This window comes from Schistocerca nitens, chromosome 5 (assembly GCF_023898315.1).
Source record: "Schistocerca nitens isolate TAMUIC-IGC-003100 chromosome 5, iqSchNite1.1, whole genome shotgun sequence".
Classification (NCBI taxonomy): Eukaryota; Metazoa; Arthropoda; class Insecta; order Orthoptera; family Acrididae; genus Schistocerca; species Schistocerca nitens.
Genome location: NC_064618.1, coordinates 52,045,646 through 52,061,112, shown reverse-complemented (window position 1 = coordinate 52,061,112; position 15,467 = coordinate 52,045,646).

Here is a 15,467-nt window from a genome sequence, read left to right as displayed (position 1 = left end):
ACGGATGCACGCCAAGACCCTAGGATCCTACGCAGTGCCGTAGGGGACCGCACCGCCACTTCCCAGCAAATTAGGGACACTGTTGCTCCTGGGGTATCGGCGAGGACCATTCGCAACCGTCTCCATGAAGCTGGGCTACGGTCCCGCACACCGTTAGGCCGTCTTCCGCTCACGCCCCAACATCGTGCAGCCCGCCTCCAGTGGTGTCGCGACAGGCGTGAATGGAGGGACGAATGGAGGCGTGTCGTCTTCAGCGATGAGAGTCGCTTCTGCCTTGGTGCCAATGATGGTCGTATGCGTGTTTGGCGCCGTGCAGGTGAGCGCCACAATCAGGACTGCATACGACCGAGGCACACAGGGCCAACACCCGCCATCATGCTGTGGGGAGCGATCTCCTACACTGGCCGTACACCACTGGTGATCGTCGAGGGGACACTGAATAGTGCACGGTACATCCAAACCGTCATCGAACCCATCGTTCTACCATTCCTAGACCGGCAAGGGAACTTGCTGTTCCAACAGGACAATGCACGTCCGCATGTATCCAGTGCCACCCAACGTGCTCTAGAAGGTGTAAGTCAACTACCCTGGCCAGCAAGATCTCCGGATCTGTCCCCCATTGAGCATGTTTGGGACTGGATGAAGCGTCGTCTCACGCGGTCTGCACGTCCAGCACGAACGCTGGTCCAACTGAGGCGCCAGGTGGAAATGGCATGGCAAGCAGTTCCACAGGACTACATCCAGCATCTCTACGATCGTCTCCATGGGAGAATAGCAGCCTGCATTGCTGCGAAAGGTGGATATACACTGTACTAGTGCCGACATTGTGCATGCTCTGTTGCCTGTGTCTATGTGCCTGTGGTTCTGTCAGTGTGATCATGTGATGTATCTGACCCCAGGAATGTGTCAATAAAGTTTCCCCTTCCTGGGACAATGAATTCACGGCGTTCTTATTTCAATTTCCAGGAGTGTAGTTGGCCGACTACCGTGTTATCGTCAATCATTTATCATCGGAAGCATAATGGAGGAGCTTGGGTCAGCCCACCACACTCCCAGCGGCGGTTGTCGATGTTCCGGCCTTTGAGCAGCTACCTCTCAATGCGACGATTCCTCAGGTGCCATCATGAGGCTCAGTTCACTCTGATCCAGTCCTCCCACCAAGAGAATATTTCTGGCAGCACCGGGTAATGAGCCAAGGTCCTCTGCGTAGTAGTCAGTCACGCTGACAGTGCTTCACTGACGGATACTGTAACAAGTTGGAAAGGGATTAATCAGACTCGTTTGCAGGCTGATTGGAATTAGTCTAGCTATCATTTCTAATACTGGAAGGGCAGTGAAGATTGTCTTCATTCCAAAGCCAGAGAGAATTGATTAAACCAAGGCTAAGGATATGAGACCAAACAGTCTAACTTTTTTCTTTTAAAGACACGAGAAAAGCTGTTTAATATGCACGTTAGTGAAAGGTGGTTAACTGAGATTCCTCGACATGAAAACCAAAATGCATGGCAACCAGTAAAATCATGTAAAACAACACTTCACCAGCTTGATGGGGAGGTAGAGAAAGCTCTACAATTTCAAATGGTTCAAATGGCTCTGAGCACTATGGGACTAAACATCTTAGGTCATCAGTCCCCTAGAACTTAGAAGTACTTAAATCTAACTAACCTAAGGACATCACACACATCCATGCCCGAGGCAGGATTCGAACCGACGACCGTAGCAGTCCCGCGGTTCCGGGCTGCAGCGCTAGAACCGCACGACCATCGCGGCCGGCTCTACAATTTCAGAAAATTTCTCTTTACATCTTCTTGGATACTGGGGGGCTTTTAACAATATGACCTTTGAATCCATGGTCAGAGCTACAAAAGGGCATCCCATTAGAAAGAAAACGACAGAAGAGATGGTTAATGATATTTTCCAAAGAATTATTAAATGATTTTCTCAAAATGGGCCTTCCGTTAATTTTGTAAGAACACATTACATTCATTTTTGCACAAGAGATAGAGTAATATTAACAACTGATGTAGCACATGAACAGGAATCAGTAAAGAGAGTAAAATGTCGCAAAATTTTAGGTGTACATTTTGATGAACACTTGAACTGAAAGAAGCATATTATTTATCTTTTCAAACAGTTAATTTTAGCTGCTTTTGCTCTTCGTGCAGTTTTTAATTTTAGAAACAGACGTATCAATCTTCTGACGTATTTTGCATATTTCCAGGCAATAATGTCATACGAGATAATTTTCTGAGTTAATTCTTCATTTACAAAGAAAGTAATGACTGCACAAAAGCGAACAGGAAGAATAATACGTAGTGTAGACCCTCGGACGTCTTGTAGCTACCTCTTCAAGGAGCTAGATATTTTAAATGCGCTGTCACAGTACACATATTCGCTAGTTTAATTCGCCATAAACAATCCATCACAATTTGAGAAGAACAGTGATGTACGTACATACAACACTAGAGGGAACAATGACTTATTTAGTCACGTTAAGGCTGTCCGAGGCTCAAAAAGGAGATCAATATGCAGCAACAAAAATTTTCGACCAATTTCCCAATAACATATAATGCTGGACAGGGAGCGAAGAAAGTTTAAATTCTAATTTGAAATCTTTGATTTGGAGCAATATTTCTATTCCATTGACAAAATTTTACTTAAAAATTGGTATCCAGTATACTTCTATACTGACTTATTGAATGAGTGGGACTACAAAAAAATAATGTGTTCATTTATATTAATGCTAATCATGTATACATATACTGACAGTCGTTAAGATGATGTAAGGAACATGTAACTAACTGACATTATGATCAGTATATGAAGGTGGATTAACACCATGCTGAGTAGACTAGAGTTAGAAGCCACTATAAATATCTGAGGTCAATGACCTCTATGATGGTTGGTGGGGCTGAGTGGCTAGTGGTCAGGAAGGTCTGCATTTGACCAACCTGGACGTGATTGCAGCTGTGTCATGGGTGAGTTAGAGGAGGATGCCCGACGTCCTGTTATCAAAACAGCATTCCACATCTACATCCACATAGATGCTCCACAAGCCACCAACTTGTTCGTGGTAGTGGGTGCCCTTTACTGCTACTTGTTATGTTCTTTTCTGTTCCACTCGCGAGGGAGAAACGACTGCCTATATTCCTCCACACAACCCCTAATCTCTCTAATCTTCTCCTTGTGGTCCTTATGTGAAATGTCGTTGGAGGCAGTAGATCCATTCTGCAATCACCTTCAAATTCTGGTTCTCTAAATTTTCTCAGTTGTGCTCCTGAAAAAGAACGTCGCTTCTCTCCAGTGATTCCGATTTGAGTTCCCGAAGCATCTCTGTAATACTTGCGTGCTTTTCGGAGCTATTGGTACCGTGACGAATATAGCAGCTCGCCTCTGTTATGCTCCGGTGTCTTCCTCTAATCCGACCTGGTGCCAATCCCAAACAGTCGAACAGTACTCAACAATGGGTCGCACTAGTGTCGTATATGCAATCTCTTTATAGAGCAACCACACTTTCCTAAAATTCTCCCAATAAACCGAAGTCGACCATTCGCCATCCGTACCACAGTCCTTATATGCTCATTCCATTTCATATCGCTTTGCAACGTTACATCTAGATATTTAATCGACGTGACTGTCAAGCAGAACTCTAATAACGCTGTATTTCAGTATTATGGGCTTGTTTTTCCTATTCATTTGTATTAACTTACATTTTTCTACATTAATGCTAGCTGCCATTAATCTCACGAACTAGAAATTTTGTCTGAGTCATCTTGCATCCTTCTACAGTCACTCAATGACGACACCTTCCCATACACCACAGCATCATCAGCAAACAGCCGCAGACTGTTGCTTACCCTGTCCGCCAGACAACTGACGTATATAGAAAATAACAGCGGTCCTATCCATTTACATACCTGTGAACCTATTCCGCACGATTACGCCTTCGTTAACAGTCGGCAGTGAGGCAACGTGTCAAATTTGTTAAGTAAATCTAGGAATATTGAATCCTCCTGTTGTCCCCAATCCATGGTTCGCATGATTTCATGTGAGAAAAGGAGGGGTTGAGTTTCGCACGAGCAATGCTTTCTTAAACCGTGCTGGTTTGTGGGCAGAAGCTTTTCCCTTTCAAGGAAATTTATTATATTCGAAATGAGAATATTTTAAAAGATTCTGCAGCGAACTGATGTTAGAGATATTGGTCCGTAATTTTGCGGCTTTCTTATACAGAGGAATCACCTGCGCTTTTCTCCATTCGCGTGGACCTTGCGCTGGGCGAGGTACTCGCGGTATATGCAGGCTACGCGAGGGCCCAGTGCTGTGGAGTGGTTCTGATATTCCGTAAAAGAACAAAGTACACTGATGATGGTGGTAGACGGTGATCCATGCCTCCAGGCACAAGGTGAACTCGGCCGGTGAAGTGTCGTCTTTAAACGAGCAAGCAGCCTCTCATCATGGCCAGCAGGCTGTGGACGGGCGAGCTGAAGCTAAAGATATGTTTCTACTGTTTGTTTCCTACCCTTCTGTATTCATAAGTCTTTCGACTGACTTGATGCAATATTCCCTTTCATTTCGTGAGGTAATTTCGAATTCCTCAGTAGTTAATGTGCTCAATACATTCTTCACTAATTACACTTTGTCACAACACTCTTCCAGCGAATATTCCATTTACAAATATACTATCTCGTCACCTTTACCTTCTCCGACAAAGTTATCCTTCAGACGATTTCCCTCATTTATTTCTACATAAGCCCCTTCATTCTCTGTGGAACGAGTTCACATTATTTTCAGAATTTGTTAATTACCCACATTTCAAATTTTTCTTGCCGCGCGGGGTAAACGCGCGGTCTAGGCGCCTTGCCACGGTCCGTGCGGCTGCCCCCGTCGGAGGTTCGAGTCCTCCCTCAGACATGGAAGTGTGTGTTGTCCATAGCGTAAGTTAGTTTAAGTTAGGTTAAGTAGGGCGTAGGCTTAGGGACCGAGGACCTTACCGTAAATTTATCAATATTTAACTTCATTTCCTTACTAAACATTTTACTTTATTACACGTCAATATTTGACTAAAGTGTAAAACATTGTTTGAACAAAACTATCAAGCTGTCGACCATCGTCTCCGTTAATCTGTGTGTCACATGTTACGACGGCTCTGAGTCAAACCCAAGGCGGCAAAAAAAAAAAAAAAAAAAAAGGTCCAGTCAGCAGGTTATCTCAGTACTGTTTTACTTCGTTGAATCTTCAACAAATCTGAAACAACTGTGGGAATTGGCAGTAATTACTCGTCGGGCAAGAAAATTAGGGCTGAGTCCTCAGAGGTGAAACACTAACTAGAATTGGGGAAAGAAACTGGATGCGGCCTTTTCGGAGCCACCATAGCGGCATTTTTCGAAATTGGATTGTGCTTGGTGAAAAAACCCGCGGCAGTTCAAGCTTCAAAATATCTTTGTTTGCATATAGCCATGTAAGTCCCAAGTTTGAGGACACTAATTCCATCTGCAGGTGCTTAACTGCGTCCCACAAAACAGTAAAAGTCACGTAAAAATTTAACAACTTTATCCAGAGGTATGAGAGAGCCTGCAGCGGACTGTATTCATCGTAGATTTTTCGGAAAACCTAAATCTGGTAGGCCAGATAAGTATTTGAACCGCCGCCCTCCAGAATGCGATCCCACTGTCGTAACCACAGCGCGCCCTTGCCAGGAACGTTAAGAATTAATTGGGAGTCACTTCCAAAATGTTCTTAGTAATTTTTGAAACAAACCACAGTTATTTGTCGTCACTGATACCTACATATACCTACTATGGTGTTTCAGACTAAGGGCCAGCAACATTCTCAACGATATGAAAGATTCTTTCAGGAAAATCCAGCCATAGGTGATTAACAACGAGTCGTCACTTCACTTATTGAAACATGATTGCAGTAAAAGTTCACGTATTAGCACAGTAGAAACTCCTTGTGCAATACTTGAAGAGCTCTTTCATCGTGAGAAAATTCCTATAAAAGGTGAAAAGAATATTGTAGTTTCACGTCACTTGGGCAATGAGGCAATTAGAGGCGGAGTACAGTCTCGGACTGGGGAAAGATATTGGTCGTGATATTTTAAGAAACAATTCCGGGATTTACCTTCATGGAAAACAAAAATCTGGATGGTCGGGCAGCTGTTTGAACCATCATCCATGAGAATATGGTTCCTGTGTGCTGATCTCTGATTCACTTGAATCGACAGAAGTTTTCTGTGCGATGTATGATATGCTTTATGGTTTTCAAAACATTGAGAATAGTTTTACATGTAGGAATGTCTTAAAACTTTGTAGATGCACTGAACTACGAGACGGTATTAGTGAATGTTTCTAGGAGGACAGAGTTCTGTGCTAAATACTGCTTGTGGCTTTGGCCGAAATTCAGTATTTGGTTGATTGCTATATCAATAACAACTTCTCCACTTTCCTCGTTAAGTGTGGCAGTACCTGGTTCCATTACAATATGCAAATATAAAAAAAGACAGATACTAATTTTTTAGAGACTGTGTGAGAGGAAGGTTATACTGATATTAAAACCTAGCTTCATATATTATTCTGTGCAGTAAAATGAAAAGGGAAGATGAAATGAACAACTCAATACTACTGCAATAGAAAAATAGTTGTATTTTCACTTTGGTAGGGACCATAAACGCTTCCTGCTCAGGAGAGACAATATTTTCATCTAGCGAACATTTGATGTCTCAAATCACGGTTTGTCGTTACTGGGTTCCACGCATTTCCAACACCCATCAGGTGAAAGAAAAAGTTGTGTAGTAGAACATGAGAAAACTACATAACATACCAAATCAGTATCTATTCACAAAAATCGCCCTATTTCTTTCTTTTTAAACCGATCATCGATGATTAATAGGTAATAACTTGAAACTGGTAATAATGCCATTAGACTGATCTGATGTTACTGTTACTGTAGTGTACAATAAAATTATCTGATGATGGTTACTGTGCTTCTCAAAGACAGCATGCCTAGTTTGTCTGAGTGTGTGAATTACTTGTTTTGAACAGATTAATGGGATTAACATTGCACTGTGTTGCAGGCTGCAGAAGGTAATGGACTTAACTGGTTAAATACTACAGAGAACTGCCTGGAAAAAATGTAGCTATTTCGTAAAAACCATGAGAGGTATCCAAGGAAGAAATAGGCAAATCAACTAGCTTTGTCGTAACCTAACTGTTGAAAAATAGGGAGGTAATTATGGAGAACGAGAAGGGCGGCGAAGAGGGAATCTGTTTGAAATGGAACGTTGATAAATAAATGCATATAACGAGATTGAGAGCTTCCATGCCCTCTTTTGCATGTCGTCTCTCATGTTCGTCAATTTTATTATTGTTTTATGCCATTGCACGGTGGTAACAGGCCCAATAAGGTTTTTCTAATGAGAGTATTTGTACTGAGAGTTCAAAATATATTTCACTTGATTGCTATGCATGTTGGGAACTGTATGAGGTCTTGCTTTCAGTTTCCTTTGTCTCTTCCCTGTGTGGCCCGTGCGAGGCGAGCTCTGGAGGACATGGCACACTGCGTTTCTGGTGGGGGGCTGCACTTCTGAGAGAGGGTCGTACATCAATGGGCTTGAGCGACCGGCGGGCGACTGACCTCGGTCGAGTTTCGCCTATTGTATGCAGGCTGAAACGACATGCGAGACGTCTGAGCGTCGCCTCAGTTTACGTGTTTACCTTTCAGGTGCGTCTGGAACGAAGCCTGCTGGCGCCGACTGACTGCATTGTCCTCATGATTCTGAGAATACTTGTGGACCATGCCCTGCTGGGCGCGCCTTTCTGGCACCGAATGGCCGGTGGTCTAGGCATGTTGTTTTTGTAGCCAGTCAAACGGCATGTTCGTTGTCCCGAGCTAAATAGTAGAGGCATGATTGGTCAACTTAAACTGAGGCCAGTTGACGTCATAAAGCTCTGCTCGAAATTTGAGGGAATGGTCGCTTTTGGCATGAACGATATTCTGAGATAGTGTGGGGAAATTTTGGAATCAGCACTGAATGCTAGTTCGCGGTTTTCTAGGGTAGTTGGGAGTTCAGTAATGTTGGCTTTGCTCTTGAATTGCATGGGTGCAGGGCTTTCTGGATCTGATCTTTGTCGGAGTTGAACGGTCTTGCGATTTAGTAGCAGTTTTTCAGCAGAACTTAGAATTCTCGGACAGCCTTCGAGGTCAGGGGTTGAAACAGAGTTGCTGCACAGCAGAAGTCGGCGCCTACATAATCAGAACGCTGCCTACCAACGACGTGCTGCAGGTTTCAGGACTGGTACAGTATTTAGCGGCTCCAGCATTGTAGGACCCATCGTTTTTATACTGCTCAGCAGCACGAGCGCTCGCTTTGCTACAAGCCCACCTTGCTTGTTTCTCCATGTGGTCCCATTTCAGCTCTCACTACTAATCGCAATACTGCATTATAGTCGGGGGAGTAATACTTGATTCTTTACGACCTGGAGTCATTATCGTCAGTCTATTGCATCACAGAGAGTAGGAGCCTCTTGTTCTCGAGCCAACTCTTATTCTCATAATAGTTCAGTATGACCTACCTTTTAGCCTACTGTCTGTACTGACAGTATTTGTTCTCTGATTTATAATAAATCACATTGTAATATTTAATCCGCTTGTCATTTCATATATAGATGTAGAATCCCATTTCCTGTTGTTTATGATGATAAAAGTCCCTTTTTTTTAGTGAGTAGATACTGATTTTTGTTAAATTATTGTCAATGTGCACTCCTTATTTTACCAACTAGCACGGTCCACCATGAATTCCTTTCATTACAGTTGTGCACATAATCAATAAGGTGGTAGGTAAGGAGGGGGTCGAGTGCATGACCAGTTCTTATGCAGAATTAGGCAGAATTAAAGAGATACAAACTCTTCTCCACCCGGTCACCTCGCATAATATGGCGATCCTTGCCTCACTTCTTTCCTGTGACAGATGAGACGCTGTCAGCACTTGAACGATAACATTTTCTGATTAAAGAAAAATATCATAATTATTTTTCTTGGCTGTAATCAGATTTCGAGCTGGAAAATTTTTTTGTGGTGCGCATTGATTTTGTTCATTTACTTAGTAATTTCATGTTGTTTTGTTTGTGTGTGTTGGTTGATGTGTATGAGATCTGTACCACATCACATTCTGTTGAAATTGACAGTGTTGCTTCAGCATTGAAGCTATTTTGGAGGGGTTGCCTTATCGACATTTATACTTGTTGGTTAATTTTTTTTTTTTGTACTAGGAGTAGATAAGTGCAATTTTTGTGTCAAGTGTTATATGGGGTTTTCGCTGTTATATATATATATATATATATATATATATATATATATATATATATATATGTGTGTGTGTGTGTGTGTGTGTGTGTGTGTGTGTGTGTGTGTGTGTGTGTGTGTTCACTACGTAGCAGGGCACGACTATTGTTGAACGTATCTCAAATAAATAGACTGCACACGATGGAGCAGGATCAGTGTAGTGACAGGTTTGAGCCACATGGAGAAATGTTGAGTTTTCCTACGGGAAGGGAGGTGTGGAACACAGACGATAGACTCGAATCAGAGGCAGTCCGAGAGCTAGTGGACATGTGCGGTGAAATCAGAGTGAAAGGAGGGGAGGTAGAAGAGAATAGACCACAGATTCGGCCTCGACACTATCTCACGTGTCTAGAGTAACATCACCAACTGGTGAAGATGGGCCTAGACAGCCGAAGGAGCTACTATTAGAGATTTTGGGGGTGGTAAAGGACATAAAGCAGAACCGAGGAAAGAGAATGGATGAAGTACAGAATAAGGCACTTGCGGTTGTGAACGAAGTCAAGAGTGAAATAGCGGTGGTCGGCGAGTGTCGAGGCGAAGAAAAGGGCCATCGAAGCCAAGAAGGATGCTGAGTTAGCAAGGGTAGAAGCAGCTGGCGCCAAAAAATTGGCTAAAATCGCAAATAAATGTACAAGAATCGCTATGCTAATTGGACACGTCAATGCGGCAGGAACTGCTGCAATAAAAGCCCAGGAGAAGGAAGCACGAGTGCGACGCAAAGATTGGAAAGCGTTGACGAACGCATTGCGGGTATCACCAAAAGATACGAAAGCGTAGAAGATCGTGTAACACGCCTGGAACGCCAAGCAAAAATTGGTACATAGCGTCCAGAGGCGAGGACTGGCGGACGCGGAATTCTGGCGCCGGACTGCGGCCCACCGTGCATCTGCTCGGCGCAAGGTAGTGGACTATCAAGTGCGCACAGCAGCCCAGGGTGCGAACGGACTCAACTTACAGTCCGATCTGAACAACTAAAGTTGAGTTCCAGTATCATTATGGGGCGGGACTATGGGGTCACAGCACGCCCAAGTCGGGCGCGTTTGAAACTGGAACCAATAGAAATGTGCAAGAGGGACCAGAGTTTCATTACAAACACTTTTTATCGGTCCTCAAATTCCAAAATTTCCGGCCGGCCGATGTGGCCGAGCGGTTCTAGAAACTTCAGTCCGGAACCGCGCGACCGCTTCGGTCGCAAGTTCGAATTCTGCTTCGGGCATGGGTGTGTGTGTTGTCCTTAGGTTAGTTAGGTGTAAGTAGTTCTAAGCTCTAGGGGACTGATGACCTCAGATGTTAAGTACCATAGTGCTCAGAGCTATTTGAACCATTTTGAACGAAACCTTGCGGGAACATGGAAGCTCACTTCACCCTAAAATTTGGCTCTCACAATTTTCTAACACGCTACCAATATCTTGGCCACTGCCAGCCAAATTAGAATTAGGTGCTAGCATATCCAGGGCACGACAGCTGAGGAAATGCGCGGAGTTGCCTTTACATTCCGGACGTATCAAGAATTCACCGACGAGTTTCTACATCTACATGACTACTCTGCAATTCACATTTAAGTTCTTGGCAGAGGGTTCATCGAACCACAATCATACTATCTCTCTACCATTCCACTCCCGAACAGCGCGCGGGAAAAACGGACACCTAAACCTTTCTGTTCGAACTCTGATTTCTCGGAACGTATTGGTCGCGTGAAATGCAAGACCGAATAAAACAGGAAATCATTTTGTGTCCAGATACGGAGGCGTCAGGATACAAGAGCCCTAAGAAGATCTTTGAGGCTTTAATTAAAAAGAATCAGTTTCTTTATGTGGCACATAGTGATGGTGAAAAAATAAGTTCCGTTTCGCGAAACTGCCAAGCTACTACGAGCAAGCACTTGTAGGAGAGTACGGATCGAATATTGAAAGATTCTATAGCCTTCTGCGAGAATTGAATTTTTGAAATAGAAGCAGCGCATAATCGAAGAAAAGGGCAAGATAATGGTGCGTAGATAATGAATTTTATTAAATTAGTATGAGTGTGCACTCCTTATTTTACCAACTAGCAGGGTCTACCATGAATTCCTTTCATTACAGTTGTGCGCATAATCAATAAGGTGGTAGGTAAGGAGGGGGTCGTGTGCATGTCCAGTTCTTATACAGTATTCGCCAGAATTAAGAGGTACAAACTGTTCTCCACTCTGGCATATCACAAGATAGAGATGCCGCTTACAAAACGAAGTACCTAAGACAGGCTCAGATTACAGATGCACTGGTGTGGATGTTCTATGACAAGGTGTACAAGAAACGAAGTTGATAGTTGTGATTTGACTTCGACATATTGCTGTGCTATATTGTTTCATTTTCGTACCACTATTTCGTGTCTGTTTTCCTGACGGTAGTGGGCGTATTTGCATGTAATGGAAGTTTTGCTGTTTCCTTGCTGGCAAGTGGTGCTGATGGTGTGGTCTGTAGTTCTGGTTAGTCAGCAGAAAGTTGACACTGAATCTCATTAGAAGGATGGAGCATCCCCATAGAGTTAACCAATTTCTAGGGAAGTGGCACCATGGCCCACTCGTCCTTTTGTTGTCTACAGCCGAAGCCTGCCCTCACCAATGGAAGATACTGCCGTTATGCCACTGCCGTATTCAGAGAATAACTGAGAGTGAGATTTTTGCTTTCTATGTATGGATAACAACGAGACATCGTGGCGCCACCCGAGCCGCGTGGAAAGGTCGGCGGCTTCCGCTCCATATTTCTGGTATATTCAGTCAAATGGGCCCCCTCTCACCCTCACTGTACTTGGTGCGAGGAGACTGACCTATCGGTGGAACAGTGCTGTGGCCAGTATCAACTTCTTGTTCGCTAATGTGCATCTTGAATGACTAGAGTGGGAAAGTGTTTGTCACAATTGCAATAGCATTGGGTGGTCCCCTCCATGTAGAGTTTTATGGAAAGTTGGCAAATGAGAGCAGGGAAAAAAGTTTCTAGGCTGTATGTCTCTGGGTTGATTGGCGCACCTTAGGTGATTTTTGGGGTAACATAACTGTTGCGTTTTCTGTAGCACAGTCCATATACTGAGCAGCTCAAATCTTATTTGTTATGCCATTAAAATTGTCTTGCCTATTTGATTATAATTTTTTGTCTCATTTCATCCATGATCACTAAATTCACGAGTTCCCAGATGGTGCGTTTTCTCCACACAACCTTCCATAAAATCAGGTACCTCCCCACGGGGTGAATGTGACTTTGTGCTATTTCTATTAACGTTTTAAAGAACTTTCCTCTTTGCAAATTTTATGTGAACTGTGTCCATTATAAAGAGCAAATAAAAATCTGTTAGACTCGACTTAAATTTCAAGGTCCCTCAATTCTCCAAGAGCTTTTTGGTCGTTAGGCGACCCAAAAGTCTGAAATATAACTTGCTGCCTTCCTAAGATGTTGTTCTCACGTTGAAGGTATATTCGTTGTGTATAGTGACAAAATAGAACCGAGTGCTGTTTGAAGTTAGAGAGACGCACCGTGGAGTTTCACAGTATGCAGATGTAGTCGGCTTCTGACACTTTTTGAGCGAGATAATATATGCCACTTCTAAGAGTCCTCTTTATGGTATCAGTTTTAAAAAGTGTTGGGGATATGTGTGCGGGACACCCGGTAAACAGCGGGAGGCGCCGGCAGCGGGCAGAAAGAAGCGCGCGTGTAGTAGTGGCGGAGCACGAACCTCTGCGGCCGACACCTCCCCGGCAGCTCCGCCTGTGAGGACGCGCCTTTATTAAATTCCGCGGCCTGCGGCGCGCCGCCCCCAGCCCTGCAGCCCTGCTGTGGTCCTGGCGGCGGTCCGCCCCCGCTGGCCGCGGCGGCCATTCTCTTTGAGGAGCACGCCTCCCGCCTGCTTTGATGGCTCACTCACTCCCGCCGACCCATATGCGCCGCACCCGCATGGCGCTAATGGCTTCTGCCTCTGTCACCAACAAATTCGGCTGTCCACTCCCGGGTCCATCCGCCACCGGAGGAAGCCTGACCGCCATTCTGAGTGTGTACACCTAACATCGCAAAAGCTACCTTATGACCTTTATATAAGTACCCACCTTCATCCCCACACACTTTACTGAAAGGATCGCTCCAAAGGAATCCTTCGGTTGAAATTGGGGACACAAACATCAAACGAGCACACGTTACGCACTATCTTGGGGTGCACATAGATGAAAAACTGAATTTCCGCGAACACATAAGGCTAATAACAGACAAAGCAGAAAAAATACTACACAAACTGGTGAGGCTAAATTCAAAACAGTCCAGACTACCTCTGCTAGTCATACGGACATACCACTGTGCGCTCTTCGAATCAGTACTCAGCTTCGCAGGTAGCACGTGGGCACATAGACTGAGCGTGGTCCCCAACAAAGCATCGGTCGGACGAGGGCAGAGAAGTGTCCTACTTAGGCTCTCTGGAGCCTCCGGTACCACCTCAGCGGATGCAATGTGTGTGGTGCTCGGAATATGCCCCATAGATACCACGATCAAATACCGAGCCGCAGGGTACTGGTTGAAGGTGGGGAGACTAGATAAGGTGCACACGATAACCGGTGTGCTCATAGAGACGATGCGTCACCTTAAAAGTTGGCGTTTGGATACATGGCAAGGTGAGTGGGATGTAAGTGATAGGGGACGTGCACTGCACGAGTTCCTCCCTGACATAAGGGAGCGGTTGAGAATGAGTCATATCGATCCCAGCCGTGGTATGGTACATTTCTTAACCGGACACGGACCTTATCCCACGCACTTAAGCCGCACGAATCTGAGGCAGACACCTACATGTACATGCGGGGAAGAAGGTTCCCTGGAACACACTGTCTTTTTCTGCGCGCAATACGCGAACAATAGACACACACAACACTTAGACTACACAGATACAGACATAGATATATGCACAGCAATAAGAGATGAAGAACAAAGGGCACAATTAAGCGCACTGACAAACAGTATTTCAAAAACAAAACATGAAGAGTACATGCGGACACGACGTTACAGATATGCCTATGTGCAGCGTAACAACAATCTCCAGAGGGTGGACAGCGATACCCATAGTGAAAGTGAAAATAGTGACAACGAGGAGGAACAGGAGGGGGAAGGTGAGATGTGACAGTAAATAACAATGAGGTGCTGACGATCTAGCCATGAAATCACCAAATGCTGTACATGGATGGCCACCTCAAGTAGTTAATAGATAGGATTAGTAATAAATAGGATAAGCAATATTATTTCTCTGCTAATAAATGTGTGTGTGTGTGTGTGTGAGTGGCAGTCAACAGCTCGAAGAAACCATTCCGAGATATTCACCGTCAGTCACATTCGGTGATGGTACTAACAAATCTCTCCTCTTTCCTATCATCTTTTTATATTCTACTTAAAAATATTTATTTATGTTTTCAGCCTTAAATTATTGTTATGTTGAAAAGTATCATTCTTTGTAAATGTTGTAGATAAAACCAAAGGAAAGAAAACTGTAAAAATATGATAAACAAAAATTGTAAGATGTACGACCTGTTTTAAACATCAGGTAACAGGTCTATTACGTGGCAATAAATAAATAAATAAATATTCATCCTCAATTATGTAGCCAGTAGTCACTAATAACATAGGCTACCACAGTTGTCTACATGGTCCAGTCATATTAATGGTGAACCGTGCGTAACTTGTGTTCCGGCCATCATGTATTTTATACCCTGTTTTTAACGTACTTCCACCTTACTACCTTAATTTAAATTACTTCTGTCACTGAGTTGCTGGTTTGCCTGATCGTGAGCGGTGTGAGCAGCGCATATCGATATATCGCCTCTCGTAGTATCTTTGCTTGACTATATTACTTCCCGGTCGTTGTCTGTCGTAAGCGAGTTCGGGTCTGCCAGCCAGTTGTAACGCGTCTGGAGAGCAGTCCGGACCTGTTAGTCGGGGAGTTGCAATGCGGCACCAGTGCAGTCGGGTTGGAGCAGCAGTAAGGTCTGCGTCGACATGGCTCGCCCGACCATTTCCGCCACACATCACTTGAGCCGGGCCACGGTCTTGGTGGATCGTCGGTCGGTCGTCCTACCGGACGACGCGTTTCTCCTCGCCGATCGTTCATGAGTCGTGCGTGTGTGTGTG